Source organism: Sinocyclocheilus rhinocerous, unplaced genomic scaffold, assembly GCF_001515625.1.
Source record: "Sinocyclocheilus rhinocerous isolate Xijiao unplaced genomic scaffold, SAMN03320098_v1.1 scaffold1893, whole genome shotgun sequence".
Lineage (NCBI taxonomy): Eukaryota > Metazoa > Chordata > Actinopteri > Cypriniformes > Cyprinidae > Sinocyclocheilus > Sinocyclocheilus rhinocerous.
The window spans coordinates 192338-204886 of NW_015654502.1; the positions used below are offsets into that span (position 1 = coordinate 192338).

Here is a 12549-nt window from a genome sequence, read left to right on the forward strand (position 1 = left end):
TGTAGCCTGCATTAAAAAGTCTTGAACATAAAACAACAGGATAAAAATATAGTTGATGACTATACATAATCATTGCATGACTCTAGACACGTCTTTGGTGAAGACAGTAGCATAATACAGTGAAATAATATGTTCTTTAGCCATATAAATACAGTTGCCATGTGCGAGGGGAAAATTTACCCGCTGGCGCTTACAGTGACCCCTGGCGGTTCTAGTGTTAAATAAAAGATTTTTGTTAGAAGAGACAATAAAAACAACTTTGTTCATGAAAACCACTTCTTTCCTGGTAAAAAAAAAAGAACTTGATTTTCAAAATTTTATGATTTCGCAACAGCTGAATGTAAAAAAGCATTTCCCAAAAATCAAACATAGTTTACCCCTCACGCATATTATCACGTCTGGTTGGAATACTAGAAGTAAAAACATCAACATAACACACTCACGGGCATTAAAAAATGTTTTTTTTATTTTATTCTATGCTTTATGTTTTTCCGTTAAAGAGAGTACCCCCTGCAGTACCTTGACAGATCTGCATAAACAATTACATGTAAATCAAGAATAAAAAAACAGTGACCTCACCATAAGTTGTTTTCATTAAATTTTTTTTTTTGTCATTTGTATACTAAGTGATTTGTGTAACTGGATTTTTGATGGGACGTGTACTCGGTCTCTGACTGATCATCACCTGAGGGAGATATTGATACAGAGAAATTAGCTTAATAGCAACTAATACTTTTGAATCACATAATAAAAACCCAGGAAAAGGCATATGAAATCTTAATTGTTTGTTAGTAATCATACACTTTAATCACAGCTGGTTTGAGATTCTTCACTGGAAGAACCTGTTTCAATTTTATCTGGAGATTCACTGGAATTCTAAAAACAGGATAATCAATCATGTAAAATCTGAATGATTCACCATATCATATGAATGTTGCTGTTTTCTCACCTCTTTCAGATACACAATGACATGATCATCTTTAGAATCGACCAGCTCCACAAGTGATGTTCTTGAATGGCACTGAGGTTCAAGCTGTGGGGATTTATATATATGAGATATTATTTGTCACATACCCAACAAGAGTGCACTGAAAAGCTATTTTCTGTAAGTTATCATGCTGTTCAAGTGACCAATTATTTCAGCTGATTAAATCTGTACATGTCAAGTCAAGTCAAGTCAAGTTTATTTGTACAGCGCTTTTAACAATACAGATTGTGTCAAAGCAACTGAACAGCTCTCTCGGATGGCTGAGGTGAGCTGCTCTGTGTTTTCCAGATACTGCAGAATATAAATATTGGGAGAAAGAACAGCCATGTTTTGTTCTCCACAGCCATACGGCATCCGTAATAATCCGTTAAGATTCCTCAGTGCACGACCCAATATGGCTCCTACAATCCAAACACAAATATAACACTACATTTTAGAAACCCAAACTCCTCATTTCTGCTTGTGTATGTAAATGTTACTAATGACTGAAACAGAGGATTTGGATGATCCCTCTATACCATCTTTAGGAACAGTCAGATCCACTTCCTCTGAGAGACTGTCGCCTATGAACCAGAGAGACAGAAACACATCAGTGAGAGACACTATGCAGAGACACACAGCAGAGAAACACTATGATGCTAAATATTGTCTGCAGACAAACCCTTTGGACACAGTAACCAGCTGTAGGTCTCTGTCTTCTCAGTTCCTTCAGCCTGCAGAATAAAACAGTAACATCAACACATCATACTGACATAAGCAGCATTAGGATCATGGAGAAATGACGTCTGAGAGCCATTTGACGTGCGCTGACCTGTACAAGCAGACTTCGTGTGACTGTGTCAATGCGTCCTCTCTCTGGCACGCTCACAATCTCATTGTCACACACAGTCTGGGACGCCTCTGCCTCTGCACTGACTGTAATATTCAAGACTCCTACAACACAAGACATGTACGTGAAGATACAACAGACACAAACACTGAGAAACAATGATTCAGACTGGAAAACTCACCAAGAACAGAAGGAGTGAGGATCCATTTAAAGATTTTACCGATGAGTGTCGAGAAACTAGAACAAAGGAAGCAGGAAATTGATGAATACATACAAAAAATCCATGAAAATTAAACTAAAAGAACATGACCGTGACAGTATAGATCAGGGGTCCTCAACTCTGGACCTCAAGATGCAAGAGTTTAGCTCCAACCCTAATCAAACTAATGTTAATTTTGTCAACCATTTTTAGTTCAGTCTTAGTCTTAGTCCTGGTGTCAAATGTACTTATTAGTTATTATCATATTTAGTCAACCTTGTCCTGTTTTTGTTTAGTCATGTTTTAGTCGAGTAAATGTCTGAGCATTTTAGTCTAGTTTTAGTCAATAAAAACTTTTCGTCACATTTTCGTCATGCTGTAGGCTATAATATTAAACGGATAATTTTTTTTTGCTCAAAATTATAATCGAAAAGATTATTGTCATGCAAGAAATTTATTTTTATATTTCACGTAGAGGTTATCAGGGGCCAGTGTGAATAAATATAGATTTAAATTCAAAGAAAAAAGATGTGCATGACTTGATGTTTTATTCGTATCCAAAATGAGGAGATGTGAACATTATGGATGGCTAAACACTCTCATGCAGTGTACTGTATGTTTCATTCATATTCGAAGCCGGAGGTCCAAAATGGACTCGTAGAAGTAATAACTTATGACATGCCAGGAAATCCCTAATATGGACAAAGGCATCCAGTTTTGACAGATGTAATGTGAAAACAATAAACACACGATTGCGACAATATGGTTTATGTGTGTGTCTCAAGTCATCTCCAGGTAATAAAGTATTCAAATTATGTAGTGCTACTTGACATTTATTACAGTATAGAAACTATGAAATACATTTTCTGCCTTATCCTTATCCTTATTATGGCTAAGCCTCTGCATGAGTAACAGTTTAGACATATACAGGTGCATCTCAATAAATTAGAATGTCGTGGAAAAGTTCATTTATTTCAGTAATTCAACTCAAATTGTGAAACTCGTGTATTAAATAAATTCAATGCACACAGACTGAAGTAGTTTAAGTCTTTGGTTCTTTTAATTGTGATGATTTTGGCTCACATTTAACAAAAACCCACCAACAAATTAGAATACTTCATAAGACCAATAAAAAAAAAAACATTTTTATTCAGTTTAGGGGTAAATTTAAAAAACAGTTTATATGATATATTTGACAATTAAAACCAATTATTTTAAGATTTTTAAGTTTTGGTTTATAAGCTCCATATACTTTTTCTAGCACTGTTGGATTCAAATAAAACCAAGCAGCATGAAATAGCCCAGTGGTTTGGGGTGTGGCTACTGTGGACTATGTCTGTTGTGCCCCACAGTGCTAATGCTTTCACTAATGACATCCCGTAAAAACACTATGACATCAACAGTGTGAAACAAATTAAACAACCTTAGTATTCACTGAACTTTAAATCTAAAAATCACAGCTCACCTGTCTGTCATGGAATATAGATGGGTTTATCAGTCTGGATGAAAGTCAAAGGGTTGTAACATCTGAACATGACATTTCTCTTTTCAGTCATCTTGAAGTTCTTCCCCTGAAGTTCTACCTTCATTGTCTGCACTGATTCTGCTTCGACCAGAGGTGTCTGTTGGGAGACGTGTTATTTAACAAATAACTAAAATGTTCAATGACATGGCAAACCTGGCAAACCTGAAAGTTAAAGCAGCGGTGAAACTCTTCCTCAGCTTTCTCCTGTAGCAATAAAGTGCTCTGGTCACCATGAACCAGATAAATGTTCATGGCAAGGCTTTCATTGGGCTTGAGAAGACTTGCACACAGTTTGGCCTCAGATCCCGACTCGATCACTGCAGGAAACGTCACCATGAAAGACCTGAGAGATATCAAAGCATAAAGAGATATGCTTGCCCAAGTTTCAGACATAATCAAAGACAAAAATGTTTTAAACAGTTCTGCCACTTTTGTATTTCAATACATACAGTATTCTAGAACTTCCTGCACTTCAGTTTAAGCAGGTCTCATCTGTGCTGATAAATTATTTTTATTTTTAAATTAAATTCGTACGGCCCTGAGGCTTGTCCATGGACAGAAAGGAAGAGCAAAGAAACTAGAAGGAGCCCTTGATGAGCCCTCATGATGAAGGCTGATCGTGCAGAACACACTATGAACAAAACTTTGAATGTGACTTTATTTCAAAGGGCACTCATCAGAAATGATTTGCATTCAATTAATTATTAATATCTGGAGTTCCCTCCATTTTGTTAATCCTAGTACTCTAATATCAGATCATTACTAAACATGTCTTCCCAATTAGTGCTTTGGGCCACTGTGCAAAGGTCTCAAGACATTTCTGAACTACTCCTAATATCATGTACAGTATGGATCATTTAAATTCTGTAAGATAAATACAAGTAATTAGTAACAGATATCATCAAGAGTGACTGTGACAGTGACTCAAAGCTGATACATATATGTACATATATGTATATGTATATGATGCAAAGCTGAAACATATATATTTGTTTATACTGTGAAATATTTAAAAAAATATATGTAAACAGAAACATATGATAAAACATAAGATTGCATTCATATTTAGTTTGTAATTATATTGTTTTTATCATCATGCTCTTGCAATCAGTAAAAAAAAAAAACCATGGTCACTGACCTGCTGGCCCTGTTTACACAGTAGTTAACCTACACCCACATATATGTAAAAGAGGGGCTACCGGTCAGTTTGTATTAAAAATCAATCTGAGCAGCATTTTTCAGCCATTTAAAATAAAACATCATCAATGTCATGTAAAAAGTACAAATGTGCATTTTAAGTACTTTTCCACTAAATAATGTTTACACCTAAAGAACTCGCCCCCTCATGGAGGCTGCCATGTTAAGATCACATGACCAGCCATTTCCTGCATTTGGACAGTTAGTAAACAAACATCAAACCGTAGCAACCCTCCTAAAATATGAATTTTGTTCACCAAAAAGCTATTGCCATTGCAATATCATGGCAAAGTGAGTCATTGTTTGGGTTGGGACATTTGTGCAATAAAAAAGAAGAGTAGTAGTAGTAATCTTTTATTGGCCTGTTTAGCCAATAAAATAAACAAAACCCCTGCAAATTAATAAAAGAACACATTTTACAGATATGATTTGTCATTGCATTTAGTAGATTACACTTTCAATAAAACATTTGCAATTGATTTGTAAAAGGTGTTTTTATGCATGTTTGGCCTGAGTTTTTGTTCATGAGAAAGCTGCAATATCCACCTTGCTGAGGAAATATTTGTCCATTGACCAATCCTGTTATATTGACTGTCCTTGTGATCCCAAAAACACACAGTGCCACAGTGCCGAGTGTTTAGTTATAGTTATCTACATACATCTGTAATCACTGAATATTCAGTATCTGCAAGTAGCAAATTAAATTTTGTTGTGCATGTCATGAATGGCTGCAAAAGACAGGTTTCATGTGCTTACCTCCAGCGCGATTGTACTGTACTAAAAACAAGAGAATAAATATTCATTCAAATTTTTAAAAATTCAAATAATATATTTATTGCTGGTGCATTAGGGGTATGGTGCACAGAAAAGAATTAATTACAAAAAAATGTTGCTTTTGCTTGAATGGTATAAACCTTCTGATCAAAGGGTACAAAATTTCTATCCATGGAGACAACTCTGAAATTCACTGTGAAAAATGTACAGACATAGTGCAGACATACATATAATTTGACATACATAATAGACATACATATAATAAAATAAAATAACACTAATAATAAAGAGAATAGACAATAAATAATAAAAAAAAATAACTATGCGGCAATAAAAAAATAGAGGAAAATTTGAGAAAATAGAGAAAAATCAACTTAATATCATGGTGTAGCCTTATATATATATATATATATATAAATATATTTAGACATTATAAATATTGTTGTCAAAGTTGTAATTTTTATAGTGTCAGTTTTTGCATTATTCAGTCAATCCCGAACATGGATAGAAAGTAGCCACGCATAAAATGGAAGCTTGTAAATATGAAGATGCATTTCTGTAGCTCGAACTGATTTTAAATCTTTAAATAAATTTTGACATTTCGTAAGTGGTTGAAGTAAATACGTTACAGGGCTCATTCAAGCATTTATTTAAGGCTGACTATGTGATGCAGAACACATAATGAACAAAGCTTTGACTGTCATTATTTCATAGGGCACTCGTCCCAAACAAGCTATTGAGAAATTATTTGCATTTATCATCAAATTAATGATTAATCTCATGAGCTCCCTCCATTTTGTTAATCCTCATACTATAATATCAGATCATGCCTTCCCTTTAAAATTTGTTGGTGCCTGGAGACATTGTGCAAATGTCTTGCACTGATATTGTGCACTCCATATATATATACACACACACACATATAAGTAGCCCCCCCTCCCAAGACATGGTTACGGCCTTCCACTGACCTATTGGCCCCGTTCACACAGTAGACCCACATATATGTACACCTGTAGATCGATTGCTTTGTTCCGAAACAGGGATTCAAATTATTACAATGTTGCTTTTTATTCTTGGTGCGGTTCGCTTTCACACAGCAAAGTTTCTAAACGGACCAAATTTGTTAATACAAGTCACTCACGAGTAAACTGTTCTCTCATTGGTCAAAATTCCACTGTTTATTTTTCGGGATTCCACTTATGCCGAGTTCTTCACAATAGGAAGAATTGCCGACAGCTCTGTCTGGTCCGCAAACTAGTTTCACAACAAAACAAACGCGAGAAGTGATCAGGAAATAACGCGAGAACCCGCGTGCGTCAGACCGGAGAGAGAGACTGGAATTATTTTAAAATATATATATATATATAGCCCACAAATTGTCTGTGAGCTGATTTCCAGCTACAAGGAGAAAAAGAAAAACTGATTATGCAGGAGGGAGATGCAGGGAACAGGGATTGGGTGTTCTGCAAAGAGAGTTGTAGGTAAATAATTTTGCAGTAACTGTTATGCTGATGTTGTGGCTGGTCAAGCAAAGTCTTTGATAATTCACACTGCGTGATTGTCACTCGCGTGAACGAGCACCGATTTGCCTCCGATGTCGTGCATTTGTCGGCGATTTCGCAAAACCTGTCAGCGAGTGAAAAATCGGGCTAAAATCGTGCAGTGTGAACTCGGCATAACCGAACCCTTTAGCATCCCTTACACTCATACACACAGCAATGTGCAACATAACAGACAAGAGGCCGTATTCACAAACAAAATTATCTTACATTGACTGGCCTCGACTGGTTTATTTTTATATTTTTTTATTTCTTCTTTAAACCTATTCACAAAGCTGCTGAGATCGGGCGCGATTGCGAACCGAGCTAAGGGGGGAAACGCGCCAGGTTCCGAAACAACAGGCCAGGTGTGAAAGCACCAAGAGGCCCAGTCCTGAATGTGGATTTAAATGCTTTTCCACTAAAAACATATTACACTTAAAGAAATTAATAGTTAGAGACATATTTTAAAATTATGAATACTGACATGAGATGCAGGCATGGAGGCTGCCTTGTTGAGATCACATGACCAGTCGTGTCCTGCACTTAAGACAGTTAACGACGTTAGACAAAACAAAAGCAAACCTAAAACCGGAGCAATTTTGTTCACCAAAAAAGTGTTATTGCTATAACAATTTCAGGATAAGCGAGTCATTGGCAGGGTTAAGATGTAACTTAAACAACGTTGCCAGGGGCGATTCCATGATTTTAAAATTGGGTGGCACAGGGGGGATCAAGAGAAAGTATATGTATATATTTATGTTTTGTTGTTTTCTTTAATATTTTGTATTTTAAAGGGAATTTTTGCGGTACTAAATATGTACCTGTAATAAATGACCATTTATCATTCATTTATCATTTGTAATACCACGCTATAACCACTAGATGGCTGTATAGCCATATATATATAAACACGACTGTGTATTCCCTAGGTCAGTTGTTCATAATCCTGGTCCTGGGGATCCAAGCTCTGCACATCTTGCATGTCTCCCTTATTTAACACACCTGATTCAGATCATCAGCTCATTAGGAGAGAGATCCATCCCAGACTTACAAAACGTGCAGAGCGGGGAAGTCCCCAGGACCTGCCCTCAATGCCTAGAGCCTGGAAACATTGTTTTCAAACATAATTATATTTATGCATTTGGGTATATATCTAGGCATTAATAAACACTAATTTATGTAAGAGTTGACATTTAAATATTGATTTGAAATGTCAGTTTTTGCATTACTATTGCAGTCAAATCTGGACACAGAAAAAGGCATTTTGTTACTCATATTAGACATACTTGATACATTCTAGATTTTCCAGGTACGAATCACAGAGGGAAGCTCGCCAAAACAAATCTCACTCCTCAAGTTTATTTCTCATCAGTCCCTGCCTTTACCGAAACATCATATGACTCTTTAATATTATTTTAACTGATTGAGTGAGAAAATGAAATTTGTCATAATCTTTTTCCTCTTCTAATTCTTTTCTACAATTCATCTCCAATAGACTCCATTCATCCTTTTGTACATCATTTCTATTCACACAAACTGCAAATAAAATGCAAAAAATTTTCATATCAATACTAAGCATCACTCTGGACCCCTTCATATCAAGGCTGCAAATTTGCAAATAAAAATGTGAAAACGTGAGATATATATATATATATGACTTTTTATCTTTATTTCTGGGTCATTTTACAATTTTAAGGAATAGTTCACTAGTTATTTTACTGTCAAGTACTAGTATTTACATGTATTTTTTACTATGAAAATTGTGTTCAGTTTGTTTGGGATTCATTTAAATGAAGGCTGATGACTATTATAACTTTTGTTGGTTGGTTTCATGAAATATAAAATGATTTTGCCCTGGATAAAAAAATAATCAACACTGAACAAAATAGTGAAACATTAAACATTTAGTGAGAATTTAACATCTTTATTCAAGCTGCAGAACTGAATGAAAGTTCTGCAGGAAGCCGGTGGCTCTCTCTCGGATGGCTGAGGTGAGCTGCTCCGTGTTTTCCAAATACTGCAGAATGTAAATATTGGGAGAAAGAACAGCCATGTTTTGTTCTCCACAGCCGTACGGCATCCGTAATAATCCGTTAAGATTCCTCAGTGCATGACCCAATATATCTCCTACAATCCAAACACAAATATAACACTACATTTTAGAAACACAAACACAAACTCCTCATTTTTGCTTGTGTATGTACTAATTTCTGTACTAATTTACAAATTTCTGCTTGTGTATGTAAATGTTACCAATGACTGAAACAGTGGATCTGGCTGATCCCTCTATCACATCTTTAGGAAGAGTCAGATTCACTTCTTCTGAGAGAGTGTCGCCTATGAACCAGAGAGACAGAAACACACATCAGTGATCAGCAGAGAAACACTACGATGCTAAATATTGTCTGCAGACAAACCCTTTGGACACAGTAACCAGCTGTAGGTCTCTGTCTTCTCAGTTCCTTCAGCCTGCAGAATAAAACAGTAACATCAACACATCATACTGACATAAGCAGCATTAGGATCATGGAGAAATGACGTCTGAGAGCCATTTGACGTGCGCTGACCTGTACAAGCAGACTTCGTGTGACTGTGTCAATGCGTCCTCTCTCTGGCACGCTCACAATCTCATTGTCACACACAGTCTGGGACGCCTCTGCCTCTGCACTGACTGTAATATTCAAGACTCCTACAACACAAGACATGTACGTGAAGATACAACAGACACAAACACTGAGAAACAATGATTCAGACTGGAAAACTCACCAAGAACAGAAGGAGTGAGGATCCATTTAAAGGTTTTTCTTCCATTAGCACACAGACAGGATGAATACTGATCATCAGAGGAGGCTTTGGTGTTTTCCAAATACTGCAGAATGTAAATATTGGGAGAAAGAACAGCCATGTTTTGTTCTCCACAGCCGTACGGCATCCGTAATAATCCGTTAAGATTCCTCAGTGCATGACCCAATATATCTCCTACAATCCAAACACAAATATAACACTACATTTTAGAAACCCAAACTCCTCATTTCTGCTTGTGTATGTAAATGTTACCAATGACTGAAACAGAGGATTTGGCTGATCCCTCTATCACATCTTTAGGAACAGTCAGATCCACTTCCTCTGAGAGACTGTCGCCTATGAACCAGAGAGACAGAAACACACATCAGTGATCAGCAGAGAAACACACTATGATGCTAAATATTGTCTGCAGACAAACAGAGCTCCAGGAAGAAGGGCTGGAAAACTGTCAGCTGAGCAGGAGGAGCCAGACCCAGACCTTTGGAGGACAGACAGAAGGCCTCCGTCTCCCAAGAGGTGATGGTGTCAGGAACTGTGACAGGAACCTGAGCTGATCCAGAGTCCCTGTTGTGCAGTATAGTAAAATGCAGTGTTAACCTCCAGGGACTTGACATTGAGATGGTAGACATGTACCAGTAACTGGGTGTTCACAAAAACAATAAATTGGATTGGTCAGATAACATGAGTGTTTTGTACAGAAAGGGCCAAAGTCGCCTCCATCTGTTGAGGAGATTGAGGTACTTTGGGGTATGTAGGGCACTACTGAAAACTACACTACAGTTTATGATACTGTAGTTGCATCAGCAACTTTCTATGCTGTGGTCTGCTGGAGTGGTGGATCACAGAGAGGGACAAGAAAAGGCTTGACAAACTGATAAAGAGGACCATCTCTATCTTGGGTTGTCTTCTGGACTCAGTGGAGCGGGTGGGCGAGAGGAGGATTTTGGCCAAGCTGTCAAACATCCTGGATAACTGCTGCCACCCTCTGTATGAGACATTTGGGACCCTAGGCAGCTACTTTAGTCATAGACTGTTGCACCCCCAGCCGCGCTGGAAACATCCCAGGCTGACACTCACAAGTCCGAGGTAAGTTTACGGCACGATATTAACACTCCCACCTCCTCTACTTAGCGTGTTTCTCTGCACAGGCCCTGTGCATCAAGGACATGATCTTCCCAGGTCTCCTTTACTCCGGTGCCGGAACACCACAGACCCTGGGTGCACTAGCAGCAGAAGGCGCAAGCGAGGACCTCTCCCCCTCTCTTCGAGATCTCCACCCGGAACATTTTGCTCCCCTTTGTGAGACGGAACGCGACACTGTGATCATCAGAGACAACATCATCCGGCACATCCATGCTACCTTAGCTAAAGGTAAGGTGCACACTCACTGTTTTCCTGGTGCTCGTGTTCTCGATGGTTCTGTGCAGATACCCACAATCCTGAAGGGTGACGAGAGCATCGGAGCTGTCGTGCTTCACGCAGGGTGAACGACATCAAGCTGGAGGACATGAAAGGTTCAGTAGACTGTTTGCTCCAAATGAATGGTTATTGTCATGGTGTAAAGAACAGAAACTGCTCTTTGTTAATCTTTTTTGCGAGCGACCTAGGCTTTTTCGTGCTGATGGCCTGCACCCCAGCAGAGTCGGAGTGGAATTCCTGTCAGACAACATCTCCAGGACACTACGCTCCATATGACTAGTAAGTCAAATCTCAAATAACTGCTATGATGGTTTTTGTTCTACCCACTTAAATGATAGAAGTACTTATGTTGTCCAATCTATAAAGACTGTTCCCCGATTAGTGAGGTCAAAATATACATTTAATGCAGGATCTAGAAAAAATCTAATCGTGATTAAACCAGAAAAATGCAAAATAAATGAACAAAATCAATTTTTAAAGCTTGTGCTCCTAAACATTAGGTCTTCTCCACCAAGCTACTGTTATAAACAAGCCTGGTCGGATTGGTCGTGGCGGTGGTGTTGCAACAATATACAGAGATATTCTCAGTGTTACTCAGAAAACACAACACAGGCTTAACTTATTTGAAGTACTCCTGCTTAAAGGTCCCATATTTGACACCTTTCTGGAGTTTTATTTTAGGTTTTGATGTCCTTAAGAATATATATTTGCGGTATAAGTACCAAAAACCATCTCAATATGTTTTTACAGCTCCTTTCTCAGGAGCTCTGCCGAGAACAGGTCAATTTTGGCCTGTCTAATTAATATTCATGAGCCTCTCTTCTGATTGGCCTGTTGTGTTCTGAGTGACGCACGGCCAGGCCAACCACAGCTAACTAGGGTCAGCCGACGTCACAGCGCTAGCTGGAAGCAGCCCATTCAAACCAGCGCAGATGCGGCTACACGAGGAGCTTAAAATATCATCTTGTTGTGATGTTCGGTGCCAGAATCGACGTAATAGCCTCAAATTAGAAATTTGATCGCATATCTGCTGCCACTGCCAGACAAAAAAACCGACGACAGCTGTGGTTAAACACGATAAAACGAGCAGACTGGACAGAAACAATCGTCAAAAATGCTCGCGTTTGCAGCACACACTTCTTATCAGAAAAGGTTCAATAAAGTATTGTCTTTTGTTGTTATGGGCGCGTCTACAGATTTCTTGCCATATGTCTATGTTTCTTGCATCTCACGACTATGTCGTGTATGAAATAATGTCTGTGCATGTGTATA

The 12549-nt window shown here is 38.0% G+C and overlaps 1 protein-coding gene and 1 pseudogene across 1 annotated transcript in view; both read right to left on the reverse strand.

The window, feature by feature from the left end:
- Positions 1 to 3555, reverse strand: part of LOC107717280 (alpha-2-macroglobulin-like) — a 24094-nt gene extending 20539 nt beyond the window's left edge. The window contains exon 1 of the mRNA XM_016523978.1: positions 3550 to 3555. The gene's annotated coding sequence lies outside the window, so the exon portion shown is untranslated. The remainder of the gene's footprint in view (positions 1 to 3549) is intronic.
- A 5422-nt stretch (positions 3556 to 8977) lies between these two features.
- LOC107717253 (pregnancy zone protein-like) overlaps positions 8978 to 12549 on the reverse strand; it is a 19680-nt pseudogene continuing 16108 nt past the window's right edge.